The sequence below is a fragment of the Arachis hypogaea genome, chromosome 7 (assembly GCF_003086295.3).
Source record: "Arachis hypogaea cultivar Tifrunner chromosome 7, arahy.Tifrunner.gnm2.J5K5, whole genome shotgun sequence".
Classification (NCBI taxonomy): Eukaryota; Viridiplantae; Streptophyta; class Magnoliopsida; order Fabales; family Fabaceae; genus Arachis; species Arachis hypogaea.
The window spans coordinates 58,911,453-58,934,862 of record NC_092042.1 but is presented as its reverse complement, the minus strand read 5'-3'; the positions used below and the strand labels follow the sequence as shown (position 1 = coordinate 58,934,862).

The 23,410-nt window shown below is 39.6% G+C and overlaps 2 non-coding genes across 2 annotated transcripts; one reads left to right on the top strand and one right to left on the bottom strand.

Moving 5' to 3' along the window:
• Positions 1-1,019: 1,019 nt before the first annotated feature.
• Positions 1,020-1,127, bottom strand: LOC112704722 (small nucleolar RNA R71). The gene has a single exon (XR_003155332.1). It is a non-coding gene; the product is annotated as a small nucleolar RNA R71 (small nucleolar RNA).
• An 18,245-nt stretch (positions 1,128-19,372) lies between these two features.
• On the top strand, positions 19,373-19,480 carry LOC112704182 (small nucleolar RNA R71). Its single transcript, XR_003154819.1, has one exon. It is a non-coding gene; the product is annotated as a small nucleolar RNA R71 (small nucleolar RNA).
• Positions 19,481-23,410: the final 3,930 nt, after the last annotated feature.

The following is a 23,410-nucleotide window of genomic DNA, read 5'->3' as shown; positions in this document are numbered from 1 at the left end:
CTAAGTTCTTATCTTTTCAAAATTGATTTTCAAATTTTTTTTCAACTAACTACTTGACTTTTTGTTTATTTTACTATTTCTTATCTTTTTCAAAACCACCTAACTACTTTTCACTCTCTAATTTTCGAAATTCCTCACCCTTTTTCAAAATTCTTTTAATTAACTAATTGTTTCAAATTTTAATTTTTATTTTATTCCTTTTCTTATTTTTTGAATTCTAACTAAGTTTTAAAATAAAAACAAAAATATTTTCTTTTTCCTTTTAATTATTTTTGAAAACTCCCCCTCTCTCCTTCTACTTATTTTATTTATTTACTAACACTTCTCCTCCACTCATCAAAATTCGAACCCTCTCCCTCTCTCTGAGTTCGAATTTTTCTTTCTTTTCTCATTCTTATTCTTCTTCTCTTCTACTCACATAAAGGAATCTCTATACTGTGACATAGAGGATTCTATACTTTCTTTGTTTTTATCTCTCTCATATGAGCAGGAACAAGGAAAAAGGCATTCTTGTTGAAGCTGATCCTGAACCTGAAAGGACCTTGAAGAGGAAGCTAAGAGCAGCTAAAGCACAGTACTCTGAAGAGGACCTAACTGAAATTTTTGAACAGGAAAAGGATATGGCAGCCAAACCCAACAACAACAATGCAAGGAAGATGCTTGGTGACTTTACTGTACCAAATTCCAACTTCCATGGAAGAAACATCTCAATCCCTGCCATTAGAGCAAACAACTTTGAGCTAAAGCCTCAATTAGTTTCTCTGATGCAACAGAATTACAAGTTTCATGGACTTCCATCAGAAGATCCTTTTCAGCTCTTAAGTGAATTCTTGTAAATCTGTGATACTGTTAAGACCAATGGAGTTGATCCCGAGGTCTATAAGCTTATGCTTTTCCCTTTTGCTGTAAGAGACAGAGCTAGAACATGGTTGGATTCTCAACCTAGAGATAGCCTGAACTCTTGGGATAAGTTGGTCACGGCTTTCTTAGCCAAGTTCTTTCCTCCTCAAAAGCTGAGCAAGCTTAGGGTGGATGTTCAAACCTTCAGGCAGAAAGAAGGTGAATCCCTCTATGAAGCTTGGGAAAGATACAAGCAATTGACCAACAAGTGTCCTTCTGACATGCTTTCAGAATGGACCATCCTGGATATATTCTATGATGGTCTGTCTGAATTGTCTAAGATGTCATTGGACCATTCTGTATGTGGATCTATTCACCTGAAGAAAATTCCTGCAGAAGCTCAGGAACTCATTGACACGGTTGCAAATAACCAGTTCATATACACCTCTAAAAGGAATCCTGTGAGTAATAGGACACCTCAGAGAAAGAGAGTTCTTGAAATTGATGCTTTGAATGCCATATTGGCTCAGAACAAAATGTTGACTCAGCAAGTCAATATGATTTCTCAGAGTTTGAATAGTTTGTAAAATGCATCCAACAATACTAAAGAAGCATCTTCTGAAGAAGAAGCTTATGATCCTGAGAACCCTGCAATGGCAGAGGTGAATTACATGGGTGAAGCCTATGGAAACACCTATAATCCCTCATGGAGAAATCATCCAAATTTCTCATGGAAGGATCAACAAAAGCCTCAACAAGGCTTTAACAATAATAATGGTGGAAGAAACAGGTTTAGCAATGGCAAGCCTTTTCCATCATCTTCTTAGCAACAGACAGAGAATTCTGAGCAGAACCCATCTAGCTTATCAAATATAGTCTCTGATCTATCTAAGGCCACTCTCAGTTTCATGAATGAAACAAGATCATCCATTAGAAATTTAGAAGCATAAGTGGGCCAGCTGAGTAAAAGAGTCACTGAAACTCCTCCTAGTACTCTCCCAAGCAATACAGAAGAGAATCCAAAAGAGAGTGCAAGGCCATAACCTTACTTGCTGTGGCTGAACCTAGGAAGGAGGAGGAGGACATGAATCCTTGTGAGGAAGACCTCATGGGACATCCTATGGACAACAAGGAGTTCCCATTTAAGGAACCTAATGAATCTGAGGCTCATCTAGAGACCATAGAGATTCCATTGAACCTACTTCTGCCATTCATGAGCTCTTATGACTATTCCTCCTTTGAAGAGGATGAAGATATTACTGAATAGTAAGTTGCTAAGTACCTTGGAGCAATCATGAAGCTGAATGCCAAGTTATTTGGTAATGAGACTTGGGTGGATGAACCCCCCTTACTCACCAATGAACTGAATGACTTGGTTAGGCAGACATTACCTCAAAAGAAACAGGATCCTGGTGAATTCTTAATTCCCTATACCATAGGCACCATGACTTTTGAGAAGGCTCTGTGTGACCTGGGGTCAGGCATAAACTTAATGCCACTCTCTGTAATGGAGAAACTGGGAATCTTTGAGGTACAGGCTGCCAAATTCTCATTAGAGATGACAGACAAATCCATGAAAAAGGCTTATGGACAGGTAGAAGACGTGCTAGTAAAGGTCAAAGGCCTTTACATCCCTGCTGATTTCATAATCCTAGACACTGGGAAGGATGAAGATGAATCCATCATCCTTGGAAGACCCTTCCTAGCCACAGCAAAAGCTGTGATTGATGTGGATAGAGGAGAGTTGATCCTTCAATTGAATAAGGACCACCTTGTGTTTAAAACTCAAAGATCTCCCTCTGTAACCATGGAGAGGAAGCAAGAAAAGCTTCTCTCAATGCAGAGTCAAACAAAGCCCCCACAGTCAAACTCTAAGTTTGGTGTTGGGAGGCCACAACCAAACTCTAAGTTTGGTGTTAGGAGGTCCCAACAATGCTCTGAACATCTGTGAAGCTCCATGAGAGCTCACTATCAAGCTATTGACATTAAAGAAGCGCTTATTGGGAGGCAACCTAATTTTATTTATCTATGTTATTTCTTTTTTTTTTAGGTTGATGATTATGTGGAGTCACAAAAACAACTGCAAAAAATTAAAGAAAAATCAAAAATAGCATTAAAAATAGCACACCCTAGAGGAGAAACTTACTGGCGTTTAAACGCCAGTAAGGGTAGCAGAATGGGCGTTTAACGCCAGAAAGAAGCACCAGACTGGCGTTAAATGCCAGAAAGAAGCAACAAACTGGCATTAAATGCTAGAAACAGGTTACAGCTTGGCATTTAACGCTAGAAAAGGAATAAAAGCTGGTGTTTAACGCTAGAAACAAGCAGCAGTCTGGCGTTAAACACCAGGAATGCACACTAAGGGCGTTTACATGCCTAAATGGAGCAGGGATGAGAAATCCTTGACCCCTCAGGATCTGTATACCCTACAGGATCCCCACCTACCCCCACCTCTCTCTATCTCCCTCCATCTCCTCCATTTTCTTCTTCTTCCCCTTCTTTCTTTCTTTTTTTGCTCGAGGATGAGCAAACCTTTTAAGTTTGGTGTGGTAAAAGCATTGCTTTTTGTTTTTCCATAACCATTTATGGCACCTAAGGCTGGAGAAACATCTAGAAATAGGAAAGGGAAGGCAAAAGCTTCTACCTCCAAGTCATGGGAGATGGAAAGATTCATCTCAAAGGTCTATCAAGACCACTTCTATGAAGTTGTGGCCAAGAAAAAGGTGATCTCTATGCAATTCAGCTGGAATTGTCATATAGGAAGACATCCTCATTGAAGAGGACAAGCCCATCACTAAGAAAAGGATGGAGCAAACAAGAGAGCCCACTCATGGACCTCAACAAGAGCATAGGGAATTTTCTCATCAAGAAATCCCTGAGATGCCTCAAGGGATACATTTTCCTCCACACAACTATTGGGAGCAACTAAGGATAGGAGCACCAAAAGCACTAAGGATAGAGCAACAAAGGCAGGGAAGAGACATTAAGGAGCTCAAGCACTCCATAGGATCTTCAAAGAGGAAGAACTAGCCGCCATAACTAAGGTGGACCCGTTCTTTAATTTCCCTGTTCTTATTTTTCTGTTTTTTGAATTTGATGCTTTATGTTTGTCTATGTTTGTGTCTTCATTACATGATCATTAGTGTCTAGTGTCTATGTCTTAAAGCTATGAATAATTCCATGAATCCTTCATCTCTCTTAAATGAAAAATGTGCTTAATTACAAAAGAACAAGAAGTACTTGGATTTCAAATTTTATCTTGAAATTAGTTTAATTATTTTGATGTGTGGTGGCAATACTTTTTGTTTTTCTGAATGAATGCTTGAACAGTGCATATTTTTTATAGTGAAGTTTATGAATGTTAAAATTGTTGGCTCTTGAAAGAATGATGAACAAAGAGAAACGTTATTGATAATCTGAAAAATTATGAAATTGATTCTTGAAGCAAGAAAAAGCAGTGAATAACAAGCTTGCGAAAAAAATGGCGAAAAAAAAGAGAATGAAAGAAAAAGCAAGCAGAAAAGCCAGTAGCCCTTTAAACCAAAAGGCAAGGGTAAAAAGGATCCAAGGCTTTGAGCATTAATAGATAGGAGGGCCCAATGAAATAAAATCCAGGCCTAAGCGGCTAAATCAAGTTGTCCCTAACCATGTGCTTGTGGCGTGAAGGTGTCAAGTGAAAAGCTTGAGACTGAGTGGTTAAAGTCATGATCCAAAGCAAAAATAGTGTGCTTAAGATCTCTGGACACCTCTAACTAGGGACTTTAGCAAAGCTGAGTCACAATCTGAAAAGGTTCACCCAGTTATGTGTCTGTGGCATTTATGTATCCGGTGGTAATATTGAAAAACAAAGTGCTTAGGGTCACGGCCAAGACTCATAAAGTAGCTGTGTTCAAGAATCAACATACTAAACTAGGAGAATCAATAACACTATCTGAAATTCTGAGTTCCTATATATGCCAATCATTTTGAATTCAAAGGATAAAGTGAGATGCCAAAACTGTTCAGAAGCAAAAAGCTACTAGCCTCGCTCATCTAATTGGGACTAAGTTTCATTGATATTGTGAGATTCATTGTATATTCTCTTCTTTTTATCCTCTTTTGTTTTCAGTTGCTTGGGGACAAGCAACAATTTAAGTTTGATGTTGTGATGAGTGGATAATTTTAGTATGATCTAGCTACTTTTTAGTATATTTTTATTAGTTTTTAAGAAAAATTCACATTTCTGGACTTTACTATGAGTTTGTGTGTTTTTTGTGATTTCAAGTATTTTCTGGCTGAAATTGAGGGACCTGAGCAAAAATCTGATTCGAAGGCTGAAGAAGGACTGTAGATGCTGTTGGATTCTGACCTCCCGGCACTCAAAATGGATGTTTTGGAGCTACAAAAACCCAAATGGCGCGCTCTCAATTGCGTTGAAAAGTAGACATCCAGGTCTTTCCATAAATATATAATAGTCCATACTTTGCCTGAATTTAGATGATGCAAACAGGCGTTTAACGCCAGCTTTCTGCCCTATTCTGGCGTTAAACGCCAGAAACAAGTTGCAAGCTAGAGTCAAACACCAGAAACAAGTTACAAACTGGCGTTTAACTCCAAGGAAGACCTCTACACGTGAAAGCTTCAATGCTCAGCCCAAGCACACACCAAGTGGGCCCGGAAGTGGATTTCTGCATCATTTACTTATTTTTGTAAACCCTAGTAACTGGTTTAGTATAAATAGAACTTTTTACTATTGTACTAGGGAGATTTTGGAACATCTTTGGATCATCTTTTGATCTCTTGATCACATTTTGAGGGCTAGCCATTCGGCCATGCCTGGACTATTTTCACTTATGTATTTTCAACGGTGGAGTTTCTACACACCATAGATTAAGGTGTGGAGCTCTGCTGTTCCTCGAGTATTAATGCAAAGTACTACTGTTTTCTATTCAATTCATGCTTATTCTTATTCTAAGATATCCATTCGCACACAAGAACATGATGAATGTGATGATTATGTGACACTCATCACCATTCTCACTTATGAACGCGTGATTGACAACCACTTCAGTTCTACATGAAAACAAGCTTGAATGTATATCTCTTTGGTTTCTAATCAATGATTCACATCGATTCCCCTCTGACAATGTGGCATCTGAATCCGAGATTAGAGTCTTCGTGGTATAGGCTAGAATTCATTGGCAGCATTCTTGAGATCCGAAAAGTTTAAACCTTGTCTGTGGTATTCCGAGTAGGATCTGGGATAGGATGACTGTGACGAGCTTCAAACTCGTGATTGTAGGGCGTGGTGACAGACGCAAAAGGATAGTAAATCATATTCCTACATGATCGAGAACCAACAGCTGATTAGCCATACGATATCTGTGCATGGTATTTTTCATCCGAGACGAGCAATCCGACAGTTGATTAGCCGTACAGAAATCGTAGAGGACTATTTTCACTGAGAGGACGAGAAGTAGCCATTGACAACGGTGACACCCAACATACAGCTTGCCATAGAAAGGAGTATGAAGGATTGGATGAAGGCAATAGGAAACCAGAGATTCAGAAGGAACAACGCATCTCCATACGCTTATCTGAAATTCACACCAATGAATTACATAAGTATCTATATCCTCATTTTATGTTTATTTATCTTTTAATTATCAAAACTCCATAACCATTTGAGTCCGCCTGACTGAGATTTATAAGATAACCATAGCTTGCTTCAAGCCGACAATCTCTGTGGGATCGACCCTTACTCACGTAAGGTTTATCACTTGGACGACCCATTGGTTAGTTGTGCGAAGTTGTGAAAAAGAGTTGAGATTACAATTGTGCATACCAAGTTGTTGGCACCATTGAGATCACAATTTCGTGCACCAGGAGCCCAGAAAGGTTCTTGGTGACTTCACTATGCCTACATCTGACTTTTATGGCAAAAGCATTGTTGTACTTACATTGGAGCTAGTAATTTTGAGCTTAAGCCTCAGTTAGTCTCTCTTCTGTAGTACAACTACAAATTCTATGGACTTTCGCTGGAAGATCCACATCAGTTCTTAGCAGAATTCTTACAGATCTGTGATACTATAAAGACTAATGGAGTTAATCCTAAAGTCTACAAGCTTATGCTCTTTCCCTTTGCTTTAAGGGATAGAGCTAAAAACTGGTTGGATGCCCAGCCTAAAGAGAGTCTTAACTCTTGGGAAAAGCTAGTTAATACTTTTCTAGCTAAGTTCTTTCCTCCTCAAAAGATGAGTAAGATTAGAGTGGAAGTTTAAACTTTCAACAAAGAGAAGGTTAATCCCTCTATGAAGCTTGGGAAAGATACAAGCAACAGATCAGGAGATGATCACCTGACATACTCTCAGAGTGGTCCATCATAGGCGTGTTCTATGATGGTTTGTCTGAGATGTCCAAAATTTCATTGGACAGCTCTGCTGGTGGATCCCTCCACTTAAAGAAAACACCTGCAGAAGCAAGAGAACTCATTGAGATGGTTGCAAACAACCAATTCATGTTCACCTTTGAGAGGAATCCTATAAACCATGGAATCCCTCAGAAGAAAGGAGTTCATGAAGTTGAGACTCTTAATGCCATCTTGGCTCATAATAAGATCCTGACCCAACAGGTCAACATGATCTCTCAACATCTTACTGGGATGCAAACTATAGTTGGCAGTGTTTAGGAAGCTTCTCTTGAAGAAGAAGCTTATGATCCTAATCAACCCACTGATGAGCGGATAATTTATACGCTTTTTGGCATTGTTTTTAGTATGTCTTTAGTATGTTTTAGTTAGTTTTTATTATATTTTTATTAGTTTTTAGTTAAAATTCACTTTTCTGGACTTTACTATGAGTTTGTGTGTTTTTCTGTGATTTCAAGTATTTTTTGGCTGAAATTGAGGGACCTGAGCAAAAATCTGATTCAGAGGCTGAAAAGGACTGTAGATGCTGTTGGATTCTGACCTTCCTACACTCGAAGTGGATTTTCTGGAGCTACAGAAACCCAATTGGCGCGTTCTCAACGGCGTTGGAAAGTAGACATCCTGGGCTTTCCAGCAATGTATAATAGTCCATACTTTGCCCGAGATTTGATGACCCAAACTGGCGTTCCAAATCAGCTCAAAACTACCCGGCGTTAAACGCCGGAACTGGCACAAGAATGGGAGTTAAACGCCCAAACTGGCACAAAAGCTGGCGTTTAACTCCAAGAAAAGTCTCTACACATGAAAGCTTCAATGCTCAGCCCAAGCACACACCAAGTGGGCCCGGAAGTGGATTTTTATGTCATTTACTGATTTCTGTAAACCCTAGGCTACTAGTTCTCTACAAATAGGACATTTTACTATTGTATTTTCATCTTGGTTCTTCTGGTTCCTTCTCTGGGGCCGAAGCCAATGATCACTATTATCACTTATGTATTTTCAACGGTGGAGTTTCTACACACCATAGATTAAGGTGTGGAGCTCTGCTGTACCTCGAGTATTAATGCAATTACTATTGTTCTTCTATTCAATTCAGCTTATTCTTGTTCTAAGATATTCATTTGCACCCAAGAACATGATGAATGTGATGATTATGTGACACTCATCATCATTCTCACTTATGAACGAGTGCCTAACAACCACTTCTGTTCTACAAGCAAACAAGGCTTGAATGTTTATCACTTGGATCCCTTAATCGGAATCTTCGTGGTATAAGCTAGAATTGATGGCGGCATTCAAGAGAGTTCGGAAGGTCTAAACCTTGTCTGTGGTATTCTGAGTAGGATTCAATGATTGAATAACTGTGACGAGCTTCAAACTCCTGAAGGCTGGGCGTTAGTGACAGACGCAAAAGAATCAATGGATTCTATTCTAACCTGATTGAGAACCGACAAATGATTAGCCGTGCCGTGACAGGGTGCGTTGAACATTTTCACTGAGAGGACGGGATTGTAGCCACTGACAACGGTGATGCCCAACAAACAGCTTGCCATGGAAAGGAGTAAGAAGAATTGGATGAAGACAGTAGGAAAGCAGAGAGACGGAAGGGACAAAGCATCTCCATACGCTTATCTGAAGTTCTCACCAATGAATTACATAAGTATCTCTATCTTTATGCCTTATTCGTATATCATCCATAACCATTTGAATCTGCCTGACTGAGATTTACAAGGTGACCATAGCTTGCTTCATACCAACAATCTCAGTGGGATCAACCCTTACTCGCGTAAGGTTTATTACTTGGACGACCCAGTGCACTTGCTGGTTAGTTGTGCGAAGTTGTGATAAATAGTTGAGATTGCAATTGAGCGTACCATGTTGATGGCGCCATTGATGATCACAATTTCGTGCACCAAGTTTTTGGCGCCGTTGCCGGGGATTGTTTGAGTTTGGACAACTGACGGTTCATCTTGTGCTTAGATTAGGTATTTTTCTTCAGAGTTCTTAAGAATGAATTCTAGTGTTTCAAGGTGATGTTCTTATCATCACCAAAGCTGATTGATTCTCATCAATTTAGCTCTTGAATGCAATGTCCTGCTGAAGCTTGACTAGCCATGTCTAATTCCTTTAGACTGAAGCTTTAGACTAACATTGCATGATTCCTGGAATTCTCATTAAGCATTTTGATATCTTTATTTTCTTTTCCACTTAATTTTCAAAAAATCCAAAAAAATTACAAAATCATAAAAATAAAAAAATATTTTATGTTTCTTGTTAAGTCTAGTGTCTCATTTTAAGTTTGGTGTCAATTGCATGTTTCTATTTTTCTTGCATTCATGCATGTGTCTTCATTAATCTTCAAGTTGTTCTTGATGATTTCCTTGTTCTGTTCTTTAAATTCTCTTGTCTCGAGTGTTTTGTTGTTTTTCATATGCATTCTCATTTTGTTAGTGTCAATGGTATACAAACTGCTAAGTTTGGTGTCTTGCATGCATTGTTATTTGATTTTAGTTACATTTTGATTATTAGAAATCCAAAAAAAGTTTTTAATTTGTGTCTTTTCAAGTCAAAAATACAGAGAATTGAAGATTCAGAACATATAGCAGAGGAATTACATAGAAAAAGGCTGGGCGTTCAAAACGCCCGGTGAAGAAGGAAAACTGGCGTTTAAACACCAGCCAGGGTGCCTGGCTGGGCGTTTAACTCCCAAAAGGGTAGTGTTTTGGGCGTTAAACACCAGAATGTGCACCATTCTGGGCGTTTAACGCCAGGATGGCACAAGAGGGAAGATTCTATTTTTAATTCAAATTTTTTTTCAGGTTTTCAAAATTTTTCAAAATCAAATATTTTTCAAATCATATCTTTTCAATCATATGTTTTCAAAATCAATTTCTTTCCATTTTCAAAAATACTTGCTATCAATTAATGATTTGATTCAACATTTCAAGTATGTTGCCTTTTCTGTTGAGAAAGGTTTAATGTTTGAATCATATCTTTTCTTGTTAGCCAAGTCATTAATTTTTAAAATCAAATCTTTTTAAATTGTTTTTCAAATCATATCTTCTCAATCATATCTTTTTAAATATTTTTCTCACATCTTTTTCAAAATAGTTTTCAATCATATCTTGTTGATTTCTAATTTCTAAATCTCTTTCAAAAATCACTTGATTTCTTTTCCAGTCTTGGTTTTCGAAAATCAATTAGTGTTTTTCAAAATGTTTTTAAAATCCTTTACTTAATTTTTGAAAATTTCTTCCCCTCTTCTCACATCCTTCTATTTATGGACTAACACTCCTCCTTAATACACAATTCAAACTCCATCTTTCTTGATAAGTTCGAATTCTTCTACCTCTTCCTTCTATTTTTTCTTTTCCTCTGACACTTCAAGGAATCTCTATACTGTGACATAGAGGATTCCATACTTTCTTGTTCTCTTCTCTTTCATATGAGCAGGAGCAAAGGAAAAAGTATTCTTGTTGAGGCTGACCCTGAACCTGAAAGGACCTTGAAGCGAAAGCTAAGAGAAGCTAAGGCACAACTCTCTGTAGAGGACCTAACAGAAATTTTCAAACAAGAAGAAGACATGGCAGCCGAAAACAACAACAATGCCAACAATGCAAGGAAGGTGATGGGTGACTTTACTGCACCTACTCCCGACTTCTATGGGAGAAGCATCTCTATCCCTGCCATTGGAGCAAACAACTTTGAGCTTAAGCCTCAATTAGTTTCTCTGATGCAACAGAATTGCAAGTTCCATGGACTTCCATTGGAAGATCCTCATCAGTTTTTAGCTTGAGTTCTTGCAAATCTGTGACACTGTCAAGACTAATGGGGTTGACCCTAAGGTCTGCAGACTTATGATATTCCCTTTTGCTGTAAGAGACAGAGCTAGGATATGGTTGGACTCACAACCTAAAGAAAGCCTGAACTCTTGGGAAAAGCTAGTCAATGCCTTCTTGGCAAAGTTCTTTCCACCTCAAAAATTGAGTAAGCTTAGAGTGGAAGTCCAAACCTTCAGACAGAAGGAAGGTGAATCCCTCTATGAAGCTTGGGAAAGATACAAACAATTGATCAGAAAGTGTCCCTCTGACATGCTTTCTGAATGGAGCATCATAGGTATCTTCTATGATGGTCTATCTGAACTGTCCAAGATGTCATTGGATAGCTCTTCTGGAGGATCTCTTCATCTGAAGGAGACGCCTGCAGAAGCTCAAGAACTCATTAAAATGGTTGCAAATAACCAATTCATGTACACTTCTGAAAGGAATGCCATACTGGCTCAGAACAAAATATTGACTCAGCAAGTCAATATGATTTCTCAAAGTCTGTCTGGAATGCAAGCTGCACCAGGCAGTACTAAGGACGCTTCATCTGAATAAGAAGCTTCTGATCCTAAGAACCCTTCAATGGAAGAGGTGAATTACATGGGAGAACCCTATGGAAACACCTATAATTCTTCATGAAGAAATCATCCAAATCTCTCATGGAAGGATCAACAGAGACCTCAACAAGGTTCAACAACAATAATGGTGGAAGAAACAGGTTTAGCAATGGCAACCCTTTTCCATCATCTTCTCAGCAACAGACAGAGAATTCTAAGCAGAGCCACTCTGACTTAGCAACCATAGTCTCTGATCTAATCAAAACCACTCAACGTTTCATGACTAAAACAAGGTCCTCCATTAGAAACTTGGAGGTATAAGTAGGACAGCTGAGCAAGAAAATTACTGAACTCCCTCCTAGTACTTTTCCAAGCAATACAGAAGAGAATCCAAAAGGAGAATGCAAGGCCATTAACATGACCCACATGGCCAAACTTGGAGAGGAGGAAGAGGCAGAGATCACCACTGAGGAAGACCTCAATGGACGTCCACTGGCCTCCAATGAGTTCTCTAATGAGGAACAATGGGAATCTGAGCTCACACAGAGACCATAGAGATTCCATTGGATTTACTTCTGCCATTCATGAGCTCTGATGAGTATTCTTCCTCTGAAGAAGATGAGTATGTCACTGAAGAGCAAGTTGCTAAATACCTTGGAGCAATCATGAAGCTAAATGACAAGTTATTTGGTAATGAGACTTGGGAGGATGAACCCCCTTTGCTCACCAAAAAATTGGATGACTTGTCTAGGCAGAAACTACCTCAAAAGAGATAAGACCCTGGGAAGTTCTCAATACCTTGTACCATAGGCACCATGACCTTTAAGAAGGCTCTGTGTGACCTAGGGTCAAGTGTAAAGCTCATGCCTCTCTCTGTAATAGAGAAGCTAGGGATCTTTGAGGTACAAGCTACAAGAATCTCACTAGAGATGGCAGACAATTCAAGAAAACAAGCTTATAGGCTTGTAGAGGATGTTCAGGTAAAGATTGAAGACCATTACATCCCTACTGATTTCATAGTCCTAGAAACTGGGAAGTGCATGGATGAATCCATCATCCTTGGCAGACCCTTCCTAGCCACAGCAAAGGCTGTGATTGATGTGGACAGAGGAGAATTGATCATTCAAGTGAATGAAGAATCCTTTGTGTTTAAGGCTCAAAGATATCCCTCTGTCACCATGGAGAGGAAGCATGAAGAGCTTCTCTCAAAACAGAGTCAAACAGAGCCCCCACAGTCGAACTCTAAGTTTGGTGTTGGGAGGCCACAACCAAATTCTAAGTTTGGTGTTGAACCCCCACATTCAAACTCTAAGTTTGGTGTTGGGAGGTTCCAACATTGCTCTGAGTATCTGTGAGGCTCCATGAGAGCCCACTGTCAAGCTACTGACATTAAAGAAGCGCTTGTTGGGAGGCAACCCAATGTTATATTTATCTAATTTTCCTTTGTTATTTTTTGTTTTCTGTAGGTTGATGATCATGGGAAGTCACAAAATCAATTAAAAAAAGCAAAAACAGAATGAAAAACTGGTGCACCAAATTGTGATCATCAATGGCGCCATCAACATGGTACGCTCAATTGCAATCTCAACTATTTATCACAACTTCACACAACTAACCAGCAAGTGTACTGGGTCGTCCAAGTAATAAACCTTACGCGAGTAAGGGTCGATCCCACGGAGATTGTTGGTATGAAGCAAGCTATGGTCATCTTGTAAATCTCAGTCAGGCAGACTCAAATGGTTATGGATGATGAATAAAACATAAAGATAGAGATAGAGATACTTATGTAATTCATTGGTAAGAATTTCAGATAAGCGTATGGAGATGCTTTGTCCCTTCCATCTCTCTGCTTTCCTATTGTCTTCATCCAATCCTTCTTACTCCTTTCCATCGCAAGCTGTATGTAGGGTTTCACCGTTGTCAGTGGCTACCTCCCATCCTCTCAGTGAAAATATTCAACGCACCCTGTCACGGCATGGCTAATCATCTGTCGGTTCTCCATCAGGTTGGAATAGAATCCAGTGATTCTTTTGCGTCTGTCACTAACGCCCAGCCTTCAGGAGTTTGAAGCTCGTCACAGTCATTCAATCATTGAATCCTACTCAGAATACCACAGACAAGGTTTAGACCTTCCGGACTCTCTTGAATGCCGCCATCAGTTCTAGCTTATACCACGAGGATTCCGATTAAGGGATCCAAGAGATAAACATTCAAGCCTTGTTTGCTTGTAGAACAGAAGTGGTTGTCAGGCACTCGTTCATAAGTGAGAATGATGATAAGTGTCACATAATCATCACATTCATCATGTTCTTGGGTGCAAATGAATATCTTAGAACAAGAATAAGCTGAATTGAATAGAAGAACAATAGTAATTGCATTAATACTCGAGGTACAACAGAGCTCCACACCTTAATCTATGGTGTGTAGAAACTCCACCGTTGAAAATACATAAGAACAAGGTCTAGGCATGGCCGAGAGGCCAGCCCCCAAAATGTGATCAAAAGATTCAAAGATCTAAAGATGAAAATACAATAGCAAAAGGTCCTACTTATAGAGAACTAGTAGCCTAGGGTTTACAAATATGAGTAAATGACATAAAAATCCACTTCCAGGCCCACCTGGTGTGTGCTTGGGCTGAGCATTGAAGCATTTTCGTGTAGAGATTCTTCTTGGAGTTAAACACCAGCTTTTGTGCCAGTTTGGGCGTTTAACTCCCATTCCTGTGCCAGTTCCGGCGTTTAACGCCGGGCAGTTTTAAGCTGATTTGGGACGCCGGTTTGGGCCATCAAATCTCAGGCAAAGTATGAACTATTATATATTTCTGGAAAGCCCAGGATGTCTACTTTCCAACGCCGTTGATAGCACGCCAAGTGGGCTTCTGTAGCTCCAGAAAATCCACTTCGAGTGTAGGGAGGTCAGAATCCAACAGCATCTGCAGTCCTTTTCAGCCTCTGAATCAGATTTTTGCTCAGGTCCCTCAATTTCAGCCAGAAAATACCTGAAATCACAGAAAAACACACAAACTCATAGTAAAGTCCAGAAAAGTGAATTTTAACTAAAAACCAATAAAAATATAATAAAAACTAACTAAAACATACTAAAAACATACTAAAAACAATGCCAAAAAGCGTATAAATTATCCGCTCATCACAACACCAAACTTAAATTGTTGCTTGTCCCCAAGCAACTGAAAATAAAATAAGATAAAAAGAAGAGAATATGCAATGAACTCCAAAAAATCTATGAAGATCAGTATTAATTAGATGAGCGGGGCTTTAGCTTTTTGCCTCTGAATAGTTTTGGCATCTCACTCTATCCTTTGAAATTCAGAATGATTGGCTTCTATAGGAACTCAGAATCCAGATAGTGTTATTGATTCTCCTAGTTAAGTATGATGATTCTTGAACACAGCTACTTTATGAGTCTTGGCCAGGGCCCAAAGCACTCTGTCTTCCAGTATTACCACCGGATACATACATGCCACAGACACATAACTGGGTGAACCTTTTCAGATTGTGACTCAACTTTGCTAGAGTCCCCAATTAGAGGTGTCCAGGGTTCTTAAGCACACTCTTTTTTCTTTGGATCACAACATTATTTTTTTCTTTTTCTCTCTTTTTTTCGTTTTTCTCTTTCCCCCTTTTTTTGTATTCACTGCTTTTTCTTGGTTCAAGAATCATTTTTATGATTTTTCAGATCCTCAGTAACATGTCTCCTTTTTCATCATTCTTTCAAGAGCCAACATTCATGAACAACAAATTCAAAAGACATATGCACTGTTTACGCATACATTCAGAAACCAAAATATTGCCACCACATCAAAATAATTAATCTGTTATAAAATTTAAAATTCATGCAATTCTTCTCTTTTTCAATTAAGAACATTTTTCATTTAAGAGAGTTGATGGATTCATAGGACATTCATAACTTTAAGGCATAGACACTAAGACACTAATGATCACAAACATAGATAAACATAAGCATGATTTTTTTCGAAAAACAGAAAAATAAAGAACAAGGAAATTAAAGAACGGGTCCACCTTAGTGATGGCGGCTTGTTCTTCCTCTTGAAGATCTTATGGAGTGCTTGAGCTCCTCAATGTCTCTTCCTTGCCTTTGTTGCTCCTCTCTCATGATTCTTTGATCTTCTCTAATTTCATGGAGGAGAATGGAATGTTCTTGATGCTCCACCCTTAGTTGTCCCATGTTGGAACTCAATTCTCCTAGGGAGGTGTTCAGTTGCTCCCAATAGTTTTGTGGAGGAAAGTGCATCCCTTGAGGCATCTCAGGGATTTCATGATGAGTGGGATCTCTTGTTTGCTCCATCCTTTTCTTAGTGATGGGCTTGTCCTCATCAATGAGGGTGTCTCCCTCTATGTCAACTCCAACTGAATAACAGAGCTGACAAATGAGATGAGGAAAGGCTAACCTTGCCAAGGTAGAGGACTTGTCCGCCACCTTATAAAGTTCTTGGGATATAACCTCATGAACTTCTATTTCTTCTCCAATCATGATGCTATGAATCATGATGGCCCGGTCTAGAGTAACTTCGGACCGGTTGCTAGTGGGAATGATTGAGCGTTGGATAAACTCCAACCATCCCCTAGCCACGGGCTTGAGGTCATGCCTTCTCAATTGAACCGGCTTTCCTCTTGAATCTCTCTTCCATTGAGCGCCCTCTTCACAAGTGACTGTGAGGACTTGGTCCAACCTTTGATCAAAGTTGACCCTTCTAGTGTAAGGGTGTTCATCTCCTTGCATCATGGGCAAGTTGAATGCCAACCTTACATTTTCCGGACTAAAATCCAAGTATTTCCCCCGAACCATTGTAAGCCAATTCTTTGGGTCCGGGTTCACACTTTGATCATGGTTCTTGGTGATCCATGCATTGGCATAGAACTCTTGAACCATTAAGATTGCGATTTGTTGAATAGGGTTGGTAAGAACTTTCCAACCTCTTCTTCGGATCTCATGTCGGATCTCCGGATATTCACTCTTTTTGAGTTTGAAAGGGACCTCGGGGATCACCTTCTTCAAGGCCACAACTTCATAGAAGTGGTCTTGATGCACCCTTGAGATGAATCTCTCCATCTCCCATGACTCGGAGGTGGAAGCTTTTGCCTTCCCTTTCCTCTTTCTAGAGGTTTCTCCGGCCTTGGATGCCATAAATGGTTATGGAAAAACAAAAAGCAATGCTTTTACCACACCAAACTTAAAAGGTTTTCTTGTCCTTGAGCAAAAGAAGAAAGAAGAGAGTAGAAGAAGAAGAAATGAAGGAGATGGAGATGGCTTTGTGGTTCGGCCAAAGGGGGAGAAGTAGTGTTTAGGTTATGTGAAAATGAAGGAGTGAAGATGGGTTTATATAGGAGTGGAGAGAGGGGTAGGGTTCGGTTATGAATGGGTGAGTTTGGGAGGGAAAGTGGTTTGAATTTGAATGGTGAGGTAGGTGAGGTTTTATGAAGGATGGATGTGAGTGGTGAAGAGAAAGATGGGATTTGATAGGTGAGGGGTTTTTGGGGAAGAGGTGTTGAGGTGATTGGTGAATGGGTGAAGAAGAAGAGAGAGGATGGTGGGGTAGGTGGGGATCCTGTGCGGTCCACAGATCCTGAGGTGTCAAGGAAAAGTTATCCCTGCACCAAGTGGCAAGCAAAAATGCTCTCTGTGCCAATTCTGACGTTAAACGCCGGGCTAGTGCCCATTTCTGGCGTTTAATGCCAACTTCTTGCCCTTTCCTGGCGTTTAATGCCAGTCTGGTGCCTCTTTCTGGCGTTAAACGCCCAAAATGGTGCCAGACTGGGCGTTAAACGCCCATTTGCTACCCTTACTAGCGTTTAAACGCCAGCAAGGTCTTCCTCCAGGGTGTGCTGTTTTTTTTTCTATTTTTCATTCTGTTTTTGCTTTTTCAATTGATTTTGTGACTTCCCATGATCATCAACCTACAGAAAACATAAAATAACAAAGGAAAAATAGATAAATATAACATCGGGTTGCCTCCCAACAAGCGCTTCTTTATTGTCAGTAGCTTGACAGTGGGCTCTCATGGAGCCTCAAAGATACTCAGAGCAATATTGGAACCTCCCAACACCAAACTTAGAGTTTGAATGTGGGGGTTCAACACCAAACTTAGAAGTTGGTTGTGGCCTCCCAACACCAAACTTAGAGTTTGACTGTGGGGGCTCTGTTTGACTCTGTTTTGAGAGAAGTTCTTCATGCTTCCTCTCCATGGTGACAGAGGGATATCCTTGAGCCTTAAACACAAGGGATTCTTCATTCACTTGAATGATCAATTCTCCTCTGTCAACATCAATCCCAGCCTTTGCTGTGGCTAGGAAGGGTCTGCCAAGGATGATGGATTCATCCATGCACTTCCCAATTTCTAGGACTATGAAATTTGCAGGGATGTAATGGTCTTCAACTTTTACCAGAACATCCTCTACAAATCCATAAGCTTGTTTTCTTGAATTGTCTGCCATCTCTAGTGAGATTCTTGCAGCTTGTACTTCAAAGATCCCTAGCTTCTCCATTACAGAGAGAGGCATGAGGTTTACACTTGACCCTAGGTCACACAGGGCCTTCTTGAAGGTCATGGTACCTACTGTACAAGGTATTGAGAACTTCCTAGGGTCCTGTCTCTTTTGAGGTAATCTCTGCCTAGTCAAGTTATCCAGTTCTTTGGTGAGCAAAGGGGGTTCATCCTCCCAAGTCTCATTACCAAACAACTTGTCATTTAGCTTCATGATTGCTCCAAGGTATTTAGCAACTTAATCTTCAGTGACATACTCATCCTCTTCAGAGGAAGAATACTCATCAGAGTTCATGAATGGCAGAAGTAGATCCAATGGAATCTCTATGGTCTCAGTGTGAGCCTCAGATTCCCATGGTTCTTCATTAGGGAACTCATTGGAGGCCAGTGAATGTCCATTGAGGCCTTCCTCAGTGGCGCTCAATGCCTCTTCCTCCTTTCCAATTTCGGACATGTAGGTCATGTTAATGGCCTTACATTCTCCTTTTGGATTCTCTTCTGTATTGCTTGGAAGAGTACTAGGAGGGAGTTCAGTAATCTTCTTACTCAGCTGACCCACTTGTGCCTCCAAGTTCCTAATGGAGGACCTTGTTTCAGTCATGAAACTTTGAGTGGTTTTGATTAGATCAGAGACCATGGTTGCTAAGTCAGAGTGACTCTGCTTAGAATTCTCTGTCTGTTGCTGAGAAGATGATGGAAAAGGCTTGCCATTGCTAAACCTGTTTCTTCCACCATTATTGTTGTTGAAACCTTGTTGAGGTCTCTGTTGATCCTTCCATGAGAGATTTGGATGATTTCTTCATGAAGAATTATAGGTGTTTCCATAGGGTTCTCCCATGTAGTTCACCTCTTCCATTGAAGGGTTCTCAGGATCCTAAGCTTCTTCTTCAGATGAAGCTTCCTTAGTACTACCTGGTGCATTTTGCATTCTAGACAGACTTTGAGAAATCATATTGACTTGCTGAGTCAATATTTTATTCTGAGCCAATATGGCATTCAGAGTATCAATCTCAAGAACTCCTTTCTTCTGATTCGTCCCATTGTTCACAGGATTCCTTTCAGAAGTGTACATGAATTGGTTATTTGCAACCATTTCAATCAGTTCTTGAGCTTCTGCAATCGTCTTCTTCAGATGAAGAGATCCTCCAGCAGGGCTATCCAATGACATTTTGGACAGTTCAGACAGACCATCATAGAAGATACCTATGATGCTCCATTCAGAAAGCATGTCAGAAGGACACTTTCTGATTAATTGTTTGTATCTTTCCCAAGCTTCATAGAGGGATTCACCTTCCTTTTGTCTGAAGGTTTGGACTTCCACTCTAAGCTTACTCAATTTTTGAGGTGGAAAGAACTTTGCCAAGAAGGCATTGACTAGCTTTTCCCAAGAGTTCAGGCTTTCTTTAGGTTGTGAGTCCAACCATGTCCTAGCTCTGTCTCTTATAGCAAAAGGGAATAGCATAAGTCTGTAGACCTCAGGGTCAACCCCATTAGTCTTGACAGTGTCACAGATTTGCAAGAATTCAGCTAAAAACTGATGAGGATCTTCCAATGGAAGTCCATGGAACTTGCAATTCTGTAGCATTAGAGAAACTAATTGAGGCTTAAGCTCAAAGTTGTTTTCTCCAATGGTAGGGATAGAGATGCTTCTCCCATAGAAGTCGGGAGTAGGTGCAGTAAAGTCACCCAGCACCTTCCTTGCATTGTTGGCATTGTTGTTGTTTTTGGCTGCCATGTCTTCTTCTTGTTTGAAGATTTCTGTTAGGTCCTCTACAGAGAGTTGTGCCTTAGCTTCTCTTAGCTTTCGCTTCAAGGTCTTTTCAGGTTCAGGGTCAGCTTCAACAAGAATGCTTTTGTCTTTGCTCCCGCTCATATGAAAGAGAAGAAAACAAGAAATTATGGAATCCTCTATGTCACAGTATAGAGATTCCTTGAGGTGTCAGAGGAAAAGAAAAATAGAAGGAAAAGGTAGAAAATTCGAACTTATCAAGGAAAGATGGGGTTCGAATTGTGCATCAAGGAATAGTGTTAGTCCATAAATAGAAGGATGTGAGAAGAGGGGAAGAGATTTTCGAAAATTAAGTAAAAGATTTTGAAAACATTTTAAAAAAACACTAATTGATTTTCGAAAACCAAGAGTGGAAAAGGAATCAAGTGATTTTTGAAAAAGATTTTGAAATTAGAAATCAAAAAGATTTGATTGAAAACTATTTTGAAAAAGATGTGATTAAAAAGATATGATTTAAAAGTTATGGTTTTAAAAAGATATGATTGAGAAGACATGATTTGAAAAACAATTTAAAAAGATTTGATTTTGAAAATTAATGACTTGACTAACAAGAAAAGATATGATTCAGACATTAAACCTCTCTCAACAGAAAAGGCAACATACTTGAAATGTTGAATCAAATCCTTAATTGTTAGCAAGTATTTTTGAAAATGGAAAGAAATTGATTTTGAAAACATATGATTGAAAAGATATGATTTGAAAAAGATTTGATTTTGAAAAATTTTGAAAACTTAAAAAAAATTTGAATTGAAAACAGAGTCTTCCCTCTTGTGCCATCCTGGTGTTAAACGCCTAGAATGGTATCCATTCTGGCGTTTAACGCCCAAATCACTACCCTTTTGGGCGTTAAACGCCCAGCCAGGCACCCTGGCTGGCGTTTAAACGCCAGTTTGTCTTCCTCACTGGGCGTTTTGAACGCCCAGCTTTTTCTGTGTAATTCCTCTGCTGTATGTTCTGAATCTTCAATTCTCTGTATTATTGACTTGAAAAGACACAAATTAAAAATATTTTTGGATTTTTAATAATGAGGAATACTCAAAATGCAACTAAAACCAAATAAACAATGCATGCAAGACACCAAACTTAGAAGTTTGTATACTACTGACACTAACAAGTTGAGAATGCATATGAGAAACAACAAAACACACAAGAGAATTTAAAGATCAGAGCAGGTAAATCATCAAGAACAACTTGAAGATCACTGAAGACACATGAAAAATGCAAGAAGAACAGAAACATGCAATTGACACCAAACTTAAAATGAGACTCTAGACTCAAACAAGAAATATTTTTTTGGTTTTTATGATTTTGTAATTTTTTTTTCGAAAATTAAGTGGAAAAGAAAATAAAGGTATCAAAATTCTTAATGAGAATTCCAGGAATCATGCAATGTTAGTCTAAAGCTTCAGTCTAAAGAAATTAGACATGGTTAGCCAAGATTCAGCAGGACATTGCATTCAAGAGCTAAATTGATGCAAATCAATCAGCTTTGGTGATGATAAGAACATCACCTTGAAACACTAGAATTCATTCTTAAGAACCCTAAAGAAAAATACCTAATCTAAGCAACAAGATGAACCGTCAGTTGTCCAAACTCAAACAATCCCCGGCAACGGCACCAAAAACTTGGTGCACGAAATTGTGATCATCAATGGCGCCATCAACATGGTACGCTCAATTGCAATCTCAACTATTTATCACAACTTCGCACAACTAACCAGCAAGTGTACTGGGTCGTCCAAGTAATAAACCTTACGCGAGTAAGGGTCGATCCCACGGAGATTGTTGGTATGAAGCAAGCTATGGTCATTTTGTAAATCTCAGTCAAGCAGACTCAAATGGCTATGGATGATGAATAAAACATAAAGATAAAGATAGAGATACTTATGTAATTCATTGGTAAGAATTTCAGATAAGCGTATGGAGATGCTTTGTCCCTTCCGTCTCTCTGTTTTCCTATTGTCTTCATCCAATCCTTCTTACTCCTTTCCATGGCAAGCTGTATGTAGGGTTTCACCGTTGTCAGTGGCTACCTCCCATCCTCTCAGTGAAAATGTTCAAAGCACCCTGTCACGGCACGGCTAATCATCTGTCGGTTCTCAATCAGGTTGGAATAGAATCCAGTGATTCTTTTGCGTCTGTCACTAACGCGCAGCCTTCAGGAGTTTGAAGCTCGTCATAGTCATTCAATCATTGAATCCTACTCAGAATACCACAGACAAGGTTTAGACCTTCCGGACTCTCTTGAATGCCGCCAACAGTTCTAGCTTATACCACGAAGATTCCGATTAAGGGATCCAAGAGATAAACATTCAAGCCTTGTTTGCTTGTAGAACAGAAGTGGTTGTCAGGCACTCGTTCATAAGTGAGAATGATGATGAGTGTCACATAATCATCACATTCATCATGTTCCTGGGTGTAAATGAATATCTTAGAACAAGAATAAGCTGAATTGAATAGAAGAACAATAGTAATTGCATTAATACTCGAGGTACAGCAGAGCTCCACACCTTAATCTATGGTGTGTAGAAACTCCACCGTTGAAAATACATAAGAACAAGGTCTAGGCATGGCGGAGAGGCCAGCCCCCAAAACGTGATCAAAAGATTCAAAGATCTAAAGATGAAAATACAATAGCAAAAGGTCCTACTTATGGAGAACTAGTAGCCTAGGGTTTACAAATATGAGTAAATGACATAAAAATCCACTTCCGGGCCCACTTGGTGTGTGCTTGGGCTGAGCATTGAAGCATTTTCGTGTAGAGACTCTTCTTGGAGTTAAACGCCAGCTTTTGTGCCAGTTTGGGCGTTTAACTCCCATTCTTGTGCCAGTTCCGGCGTTTAACACCGGGCAGTTTTGATCTGATTTGGGACGCCAGTTTGGGCCATCAAATCTCAAACAAAGTATAGACTATTATATATTGCTGGAAAGCCCAGGATGTCTACTTTCCAACGCCGTTAAACGCGCGCCAATTGGGCTTCTGTAGCTCCAGAAAATCCACTTCGAGTGCAGGGAGGTCAGAATCCAACAGCATCTGCAGTCCTTTTCAGCCTCTGAATCAGATTTTTGCTCAGGTCCCTCAATTTCAGCCAGAAAATACCTGAAATCACAGAAAAACACACAAACTCATAGTAAAGTCCAGAAAAGTGAATTTTAACTAAAAACTAATAAAAATATAATAAAAACTAACTAAAACATACTAAAAATATACTAAAAATAATGCCAAAAAGCGTATAAATTATCCGCTCATCAAAAATAGAAAGAAAAACAGCACACCCTGCAGGAAGACCTTGCTGGCATTTAAACGCCAGCAAGGGCAGCAAATGGGCATTTAACGCCCAGTCTGGCACCATTCTGGGCGTTTAACGCCAGAAAGGGGCACCAGACTGGCATTAAACGCCAGGAAAGGGCAAGAAGCTGGCGTTAAACGTCAGAAATGGGCACCAGCCCGGCATTTAATGCCAGAATTGG